The sequence below is a fragment of the Triticum aestivum genome, chromosome 6B (genome assembly GCF_018294505.1).
Source record: "Triticum aestivum cultivar Chinese Spring chromosome 6B, IWGSC CS RefSeq v2.1, whole genome shotgun sequence".
In the NCBI taxonomy this organism is placed as follows: domain Eukaryota; kingdom Viridiplantae; phylum Streptophyta; class Magnoliopsida; order Poales; family Poaceae; genus Triticum; species Triticum aestivum.
In genome coordinates, this window is record NC_057810.1 from 12,906,631 (window position 1) to 12,916,340 (window position 9,710).

Sequence of the window (9,710 nt, forward strand, 5' to 3'; positions counted from 1 at the left end):
CCATAGAAATGCTGACGCGTGGATGCCTATTGGTCCCGGTTGGTGCCACCAACCGGGACCAAAGGCCCTCCTGCCTAGGCTCAGCGGACAGGCCACGTGGAGGCCCATCTGTCCCGGTTCTGGATTGAACCGGGACTAAAGGGTCAGGGCATTAGTACCGACCCTTTAGTCCCGGTTCATGAACCGGGACTAAAGGCCCTCACCAACCGGGACTATAGGCCCTTTTTCTACTAGTGTATTTTGTTAAAACTGCTGGATACGACAATAGATCTATATCAGTCGGTTAGATATAGACTATGAGGATTCCTTTAGTCCAGTTGTTAAATATGCTATTATTGGACATGTTTTATCTATTGTTGTATCTAAGGGGTGGAGCTCGAGACAGCTAGATGTGCAGAACACGTTCCATCAGGGTGTTCTAGAAGAATAGGTCAATATGAGGCAACCATCGGGTTATGAAACAAACACTTGCCTTTTCATGTGTGCAAACTGGACAAGGCTCTTTGTGGGCTTAAACAAGCTCCAAGGGTAGGGTACTGTAGATTGAGTTCAAAGCTGCAACAACTAGGGTTCATTCGTTAGAAGGCTAACACTTCACTCTTTATATTGAACAAGTCTAGAGTGACTCTATTTGTTCTTATTTATATTATGGCATCATTGTGACAAGCTCATCTCCGGAAGTAGTGATAACATTATTGAAGGATTTGAGTTTAGCCTTTGCCCTCTTCTTTGAAATATGGGTAAAGAAAGTTGATGATGGTGTTGTTCTAATATAAGAAAAAATATGCATTAGATCTCTTAAACAAAGTAGGTATGAAAGACTGCAAGCCTGCACCTACACCCTTATCTAGTATTGAGAAGTTGTCAGCTCATGATGGAGAACTACTTGGGTAAGAGGATGGTACAAGGTACAGAAGTATTGTTGGTGCATTAAGATATTTGTCTCTGCAAAGACCAGCTATTCCATTTTTAGTGAAAAAACTATGCCAGTATTTGCATGCACCAACCACAGTCCACTGGACTGCAGCTAAAAGAATTCTCAGATATATCAAGCACATAATGAAAACATGATTAGCAGACAGAAAATAATCTTCTTCTTTGTTGAGTGCCTTCTCAGATGTAGACTGGACAGGAGACATTGATGACAAAAAGTTAACACGTGGATTTGCAGTGTACTTTGGTCCAAATCTTATGTACTGTAATGCATGGAAACAGGACACTGTATAATGGTCCAGTATAGATGTAGAGTACAAGTCTGTGGCCAATGCTACTCCAGACCTCATCTTCTTACAATCTCTTCTAAAGGAGCTTTGAGTTCCGATAAGGGAATTTCCATGTCTTTCGTGTGATAACGTTGGGGCAACTTACTTATCAACTAATCATGATTTTTAAACTCGAACCAAACACATTGAAATTACCTATCATTCGATTAGAGAAAGATTGAGCAACAAACTCCTTGTTATAAGGTTCATTTTTTGTAAGTATAAAATTGCAGATGGGTTTACAAAGGAATTGCATGTGAGCGACTTGGAAAACTTCAGGTGTAGTCTCACCTTCACCAAGGTGTGATTGAGTGGGGCTATTGAGAATAGTCTAGATAGTTCTAGATACTCTATTGATATACATGGTACGGTTGAGATAAAACCAGAACCATAGTTATCTTGGAGTTTTTTAGATTTGTTCTTATCTCCTTGATCTACTTGTAAGGCTAGTCTTTGTATATGCCACGGTCAAGGCTTTGTTGATCCTATATAAACACGTAACCAACGACCTACTAAGGTAGGTATAAATGCTTCCATCTTTAACTACTATGCAAAATCACTGAGCGCACACATGACTGCCCATGTGAAAACGATTACTGCAGCACTTGGCTCCATCTAGTACTCATCACCATCCACTCCTACCTAGTATATTTCCCTCACACCCTCCTATATAAGCTCTCCATTCATCATCATCATCGAATTGCATGGCATGCTTGCTAAAGTGTGCAAAGCACAAAATCAGAAGCCTCAGAGGCAAGCTCTTGACGACGGGTGATGCCCTTGTGTGGGTGTTCAATGCGCACTTGGGCCAGCTTGACGCGTTAGGCCAAGAACACAGTGTTTTCACCTTGTTTTCTATAAAAATTTAACTATTTAATTAGTACCTCTAGGCATGAGAGACACGGGGAAAGAAGGATCACTTGTGACATTGAGTCATCTATCTAAGGATAAGGAAGGTGTGAGTTTTCGACTCTACGAGCTATCACATTTGTGTCCCGGACTCAGCAAGTTCCAAGAGCTTAGAGGCGAAATCTTGGGTGGAAGAACCAACATTCTTTCTTGAGTTGATGGTCTTCTCATTTGCGCCCTACTCTAATAGCTTGGTGCACGTGTTTCAATAAGTGTTTATTGTACTATTGAAAGACAAACACAACATGTTTGTGCAGGCATGTAAAAAACAGATTTGCATCTGTCCATTGTTTTTTCCGAAGCATTGATGCACAATGTTAGAACTTCTCACTTCAGCTTTAACATCTACGATCCATTTGGCCATCGATTTTGTGATGATCATGAAGCAACACACTTCCACAAAATATTGCTGCTACATCCATATACCTAATATCACCATGAGACCACCAGTAAATGAAGCCACGACACCTGCAACTTAGGTTGCATCCTATCCGTTACTTAATCAATAATCTTTTGTTTTGCGTGTGAACTTAATCAATAATCAGTAAAGATAATTTTCACAATTTTATGGACATTTTCATTTTCTCTGCACTATTTTAGTCAATGATCTGATGTGGCTGTTGACTCAGCATGTTAACTGAACGGTCAATGAGGTCAAACATGGCCTACTCCGCAAAAACCAGGGTCTGGGTATTGGAGCGATGAATAATAGCCGCCTTCGAGAGATGGAGGTTGAATCTTAGCGGATTTTAGAGTTAGGGGTTGAATCTTAGATAAATCTAAGAGTTAAGTGTTGTAAATTGGACTTCTCTCATCTACAAATGAGTTTGCTTTCCTTTGATATCTAGAATGGCAAAAGTGTATCCGTAATTTTGGTGTCATCCCTCGAATAGACAGTTTGCTTCAATCCTCGGCATGATATTCGAGTCGATCCTTCACACGCACACACTTTTCTTGATTAAAACTGATGTAGATGGAAAAATTTATTGCCAAAAAGCATCGCAATGATGAGTGGTCGAAGGGAAGGAGGTGGTGTGAAGCCTAGCAAAATACCACAGGGACAACCGACAGCCGAGCGTCGCACAATGCAAACGCAGACGCACCAGCGGGAGCACCGAAGCCGCCACACTCAGACCAACTTGTGGCTGCACGCGAGAACTTCAGCTCCCTAGGGGAGTAGGCCCACCGCTGCCAACCGGCATTGGGGCTTTGCCTAGAAACATGTGCCGACAGCGGTATTGGAAGCAGAAGGTGGAGGTGTGTCGGAGGTGGCGGCTAGGTTTTTCCGCCCAAGCCGCCACCATGGAGTGACCCTGGGGTCTTTTTCCAATGTCCCATCCAGCAGGTTCTCTTGTTTTTAGAAATATGATTGTACATGAATTCTTGACAGTTTCTTGCTCATGTTTGTATGTAAGAGTGCAAGTTTCAACTTGCCAGGGAGGCATAGCTTGGGTTAATTTTGTTGTACGAATACGGAGTATCTAGTCTTGCATTAGGTGTGTCACATGCATGCATGTAAGAATCTGTTTATGTTTCTAGTTTTTAGTCCGAGCGCCAGCTAGAGAGGCCACGTACACCTGAAAAAGAAGCTACCTTGTGTGTGCACCCAAGCATATAGTGAGTTTAGTTAGGACAAAGTGGAAAAAAGTCGCAAGTGAAAAGTGTGATAGAGTACACTGTGATCGTGTGCATGTGCCCATCCTTTGGGCAAAGCCAACAGCATGCATGCAATTAGGCTGCAGTGCTGCATGTGCCCATCCTATATTGGCGTACCACCACATTTTGGATGATTACCGCACTTCGTTAAAATGGATTCTGGTAAGAAAAGGGATTGCAGTAATTAATTAACGTCCTCTGGTAACAAGGATGGTAGAATGGTAGATGTGCAATCTGTCTCAGTGATGAATGCGATAGACTATCATCGGGGGGGGGCAAGCTGGTATGCAGCATGTGCAATACAACAGAAGAAGACAGCTGATGCTGCTGAGCGTTACATGCAACAGGTTTGGATGTTGGCCAACGATGACATGTGGGACTGCGATCGATGGAGCTCTACTCCGTACATGTGAAAGATCACTGAGAATGCTCATTTGAAATGCATTGCTGCATTACTTGAGTCCATCTACTTGTAATCATGACCCTCTCCCTCCTACTAGATTCCCCTCACACCTTCCTATAAGCTACACATTCTTCTTCTTCTTGCATGGCACGGTAGCTACAGAGCGTGAACCACAGGATCGGGCGGCGCAGTGAAGAGCCCTTGAGGATGGGAACTACCCTTGTGTGGGTGGACCAGCTTGACCTATAGGTCAAGACTCAAGATAATCGGATTTTCACCTTGTTTCCATGCATTGGGCATCGGAAACCATTTAGAGCTTCTATGAATGGGAGGCGCGGGGAAAGAAGATTCACTTGTTATGTTGAATCGTCTACATAAGGATAAGGATGGTGTGAGTTTTCTACACTATGAGCTTTCACGATTCTCTCCCAGTCTCAGCCGGTTTGTAGAGATTGGAGGTGAAAGCCCCGGTGGAGGAGCCGACATACACTCCATGTTCCTTCTCGACCTCAAGGTCTTCTCATGTGCCTTCGAGTGTAGTAGTTTTTTGCACTTGTTCCAGTAAGTATTAATTTGGCTAATGAAAACCTAGCCAGATGTTTGATCTCCATAGTGGAGAACACTTCAGACAATTGGGCGGCAAAAATTAAAAATTATTTGAGAATAGATAATGTGTCAAGGTCGAAACTAAAGAAGGACGAAATTCAATATGTGTAAGGAGTGCAAAAGATTCCCAGAACAAGACCAGAATATTTGAAAATCTTATGTACTGCAATGGATGTCAGGTTACTTAAGTAGCTCTTTTGTATTTTTATCATTTGCGACAAATTAGATTGAACTTTTCTCATTTTATGAAGTCAATTTACAGATGCAGATAGCTCGGCTCCATCTTTTACCATTGATGAGTTGCATTTTAAATAGCAGAGCACAGAGTTAGAAGAAAGAAAAAAGCGTTCAGCAAATCCAGCCATTGTGGCTCCATGCTGGGTGGTGAGGCTGCGCTACTGTTTAGCTGTACTATTTTGCAATGTTTTTTTACCATGTTTGCAATGTTTATTTTGATAAGGCTATATATATGATCAGTTTTTAAACTCTTACAAAGTCTGTACGTTGTACTATGTTTTGGCACAGCCCAAAGTCGATGCTGCGACCTGCCCTATACATTCGGAATGGATGAATGTATGACGAACTAGCAACAACGGATTCTTTCCGGGAAATACACTAGTACAGAAGGTACTAATCAGATCGATCAAGCAGCCTAGCTACAGATGGCTTGAAAAACACAAAGCACTCACGCGATATACAAGACACCGATTGATTGCGAAAGGCTTGTGTCGTGACTTTGTTTTGTATTGCTTTTATCTTCTAAAATAACTGTTTATGATACAAAGGATTACATAGCAGCTAGCTATCCTACCGCTAGTCTTAATCGGTGACTGCACCTAGTCCATACTGGACAGGTCTCTTACATGGTGGTTAATTCCACTACTATTTATATATCAAGCATATAGCAGACAGTACCTTCTTTATTTCATTAGAGCATAAGATGATCTAGGTCGCAATTCGCACTCGGTCGCTGAACCTGCATTTTTCCTCGTGAGGCCATCCTAGTTTCTGCAGGCAATCTGACCTACATGTTTCCTCGTGAGGCCATCCTAGTTTCTGCAGGCAGTCTGGAGCCCAGAATTTTCTTTGTAGGAGCAACCAGTCGTACTAATTTCTTTTCCCCTTCCTAGCTTTACCTTTTAACTTCCACATTCTAGCTTCTTGGTGCCCTTGCCAAGGTCTGAGCTTGGTCGCCTTAGCGCTCACGTCGGTTAAGGTGGGTTCCTACTAGTGCCGTCTGCGCCGAAACATGGCAGAAGAGTCCTTGATCCTCTTGGCACGCCCACGGAACTTGCGCATCTCGTATATGTACATGCATGTAAGGTTGGATTCCTCTTCCAACTCCAACTTTTTCCTTGATAGCTGTCGATCTTCATATAGCGATTCTATTTCGTTTCCCGGAAACTCACCTATCGAGCAAGGCGTAAATGGGAAAGCTGCGTATGTCTCTCTGCATGGTAGTCCATAGATGGGGTCGTTATATGCTGAACGCACATTTCCCATGTCCTGAAATTTTGAGCAATTCCAATCATAGGACAGTCCTCTTGTTTTTCTCTCTGATGAAATTAAGAAGACAATCTCTTTATAAGGATGAAACCGAGGAAATAATAATTTCCATAATATTCCTCTTCAAGAATATTATGCTCATCAACATCATCTTCGAAGTCAAGACCGTTATCCTCATATCCCTCTTGAACGTGGAGAACGTTATCCTCGTATCCCTCTTCAACGCCATATTCAATGTCAAGAATGCTATCCTCGTCTGAGTTCTAGTCATATTTATCTTCCACCGTCGCCCTGTAAATTTCATGTGTATCACCATTACGCTCAAAGAAGAACTTTTGGTAGTTAACACCCTGTTAGATCTATTGACTACCCAGTTGTTGAGTATAGTCCTCATGTTCAAAGGTCTTAAGAGTGGTATCATGGTTTAGCACCCATTCTATTTGGCTGCACGGTTCATTGAGATGCCAAATCTGAAGAAGTGGACTCCGGTTATGAAATATTGCGCAATATACACATCTCAGTGATTTACCTAGATGGTGTTCGGGATATCCTCTCAATGAATATTGTCCGACACGTGGTAGTTTTATTACTTTGTATGTGTGATCTAACAAACACATTCTGTAAACATAAAAAATCAGATAAAATATATTAATAACATGTCCAAATCATAGCAGCATATATTTTTCCAGTATTTTTTAGACAACTCCCATAGATTTGTTTCCTACTTTCATTTTCCTATGTATGTTATTCGCTTAATGGGAATGGAGGTACTAGATTCTTATGACTCTATCCATATATTGACCTAATTCCTAAGAATTCTTAGCATTACGCTATGACCTTATGGAAAACCCAGAAGAATTGGTGTGGAGTGAACATTACAATATTTTGATTTTCATGTGCAAATCCTACAAACCTGACGAGTCCATACTAAACAGGAATAATTAATGACTGATGAGCAAGTAGTAGTACCGCATAAGATAGCCATGCTGGCAATGAATGTAGAGATTGCTCATCCAGTAGACGGCATGATAACAATATCGATTATACCACCAATCCGAATCCATGTAGCCAATGATACCTGCAGCCTCCCCTTCCCGAACAAAGGTCGTCTTGTCCCACCACTGAGTCATCGATGACAATACATCGATGACGTACAATGCAGGAGGCCACTCCTATCCAAGCAATGCGTCGTCGTCGTACATGCCGGCACACTACACGTGCGGGATCAGAAAGACCTCGAAGTGCGGCGACAGGATTGGCTCGAACGCGAGGTAGCAGCACTGGTCGAATCCCGGCATGTGCGGCCGTGGGCATTGGGGCAAACATATCTAGCGACGTGTGGCCGGGTTGACGACATAATTGCGCGGCAGTCAAGGTTGTCAGAATCGCGATTTTGTTATACGATTTTATGACTTTACGATCCAAATTAACCCCTATGATTCTACGATTTTAGTTCATAGAATCTACGTTTCTACGATCCTGATAGTGAAGATTCTACGATTTGCGATCCTACCATCGAAGCTCCGATCCGATTCAAAATCGCGATTCTGACAACCTTGGCGGCAGCGACTTGTCACACTCGTGCCTCAGACTACGGTAAAGCAAGAGCCCATTGCAGTAGTCCATGACCCTGAGGGCGTTGGTTGAAATGTGTGGCCGAGGGCGTTGGGGCAGACGCGCATATCGACTCGTGGCCGGGTTGCCGACATAATCACGCGGCAGTGCATCGTCACACTCATGTCTGAGACCGCGGCAAAGCAAGAGCCCAGTGTGTTGGAGTAATTATGCATCTATGAGATGCCATTAGGAGAAACTAATTGCATCTAGATCACCTCACAACATGAACAAAGAAGGGTTTAGAGTTTCTTTACATGTCATGGGAGTGGACATGATCGCCTGCTCGGTGCAGGCGTGATGCAGGGGTGATGTAGTCGAAGCAGAGGTTCTCCTCGACGCCCTGATTCCTTCAGGACGCCACCGGGACTGGCCGAGGACGGCGGCGGCGGCTGGCTTAGATCTTCCCATCGCTGCAGCACTCCCCCTGATCGGATGGGGTGAGAATATCGGGAGGAGAGTAAACCTCACGTGAATTGTGATCTCGCATGTGGCCAGCTCTCTCCCGTATCCTTTTTAATATGGCTCTGGCGATAGGGGACCGAAAACCTGAGTTGGTTTTTCGGCGCCCCCGATCAGGGCGCGTTAGTTGTGATCAAGGCTTACGTACGTTGGTACGTGGACCTCTTCACTTATCGTATTGAAGGAAATATGCCCTAGAGGCAATAATAAAGTTATTATTTATTTCCTTATATCATGATAAATGTTTATTATTCATGCTAGAATTGTATTAACCGGAAACACAATACATGTTTGAATACATAGCCAAACATAGTGTCACTAGTATGCCTCTACTTGACTAGCTCGTTTATCAAAGATGGTTATGTTTCCTAGCCATGAACAAAAGAGTTGTCATTTGATTAACGGGATCACATCATTAGGAGAATGACGTGATTGAATTGACCCATTTCGTTAGCCTTAGCACTTGATCGTTTAGTATGTTGCTACTGCTTTCTTCATGACTTATACATGTTCCCATGATTATGAGATTATGCAACTCCCGTTTACCGGAGGAACACTTTGTGTGCTACCAAACGTCACAACGTAACTAGGTGATTATAAAGGAGCTCTACAGGTGTCTCCAAAGGTACATGTTGGGTTGGCGTATTTCGAGATTAGGATTTGTCACTCCGATTGTCGGAGAGGTATCTCTGGGCCCACTCGGTAATGCACATCACTATAGGCCTTGCAAGCATTGCAACTAATGAGTTAGTTGCGGGATGATGTATTACGTAACAAGTAAAGAGACTTGCTGGTAACGAGATTGAACTAGGTATTAAGATACCGTCGATCAAATCTCGGGCAAGTAACATACCGATGACAAAGGGAACAACGTATGTTCTTATGCGGTTTGACCGATAAAAGATCTTCGTAGAATATGTAGGATCCAATATGAGCATCCAGGTTCCGCTATTGGTTGTTGACCGGAAACTGTTCTAGGTCATGTCTACATAGTTCTCGAACCCATAGGGTCCGCACGCTTAACGTTACGATGACAGTTGTATTATGAGTTTATAGTTTTTGATGTACCAAAGGTTGTTCGGAGTCCGGGATGTGATCACAGACATGATGAGGAGTCTCGAAATGGTCGAGACATAAAGATTGATATATTGGAAGCCTATATTTGGATATCGGAATCGTTCCGGGTGAAATCGAGATTTTACCGGAGTACCGGGGGGTCACTGGAACCCCCCGGGGGTTAATGGGCCTACATGGGCCCTAAAGGAGACGAGGAGGGCCGGCCAGGGCAGGCC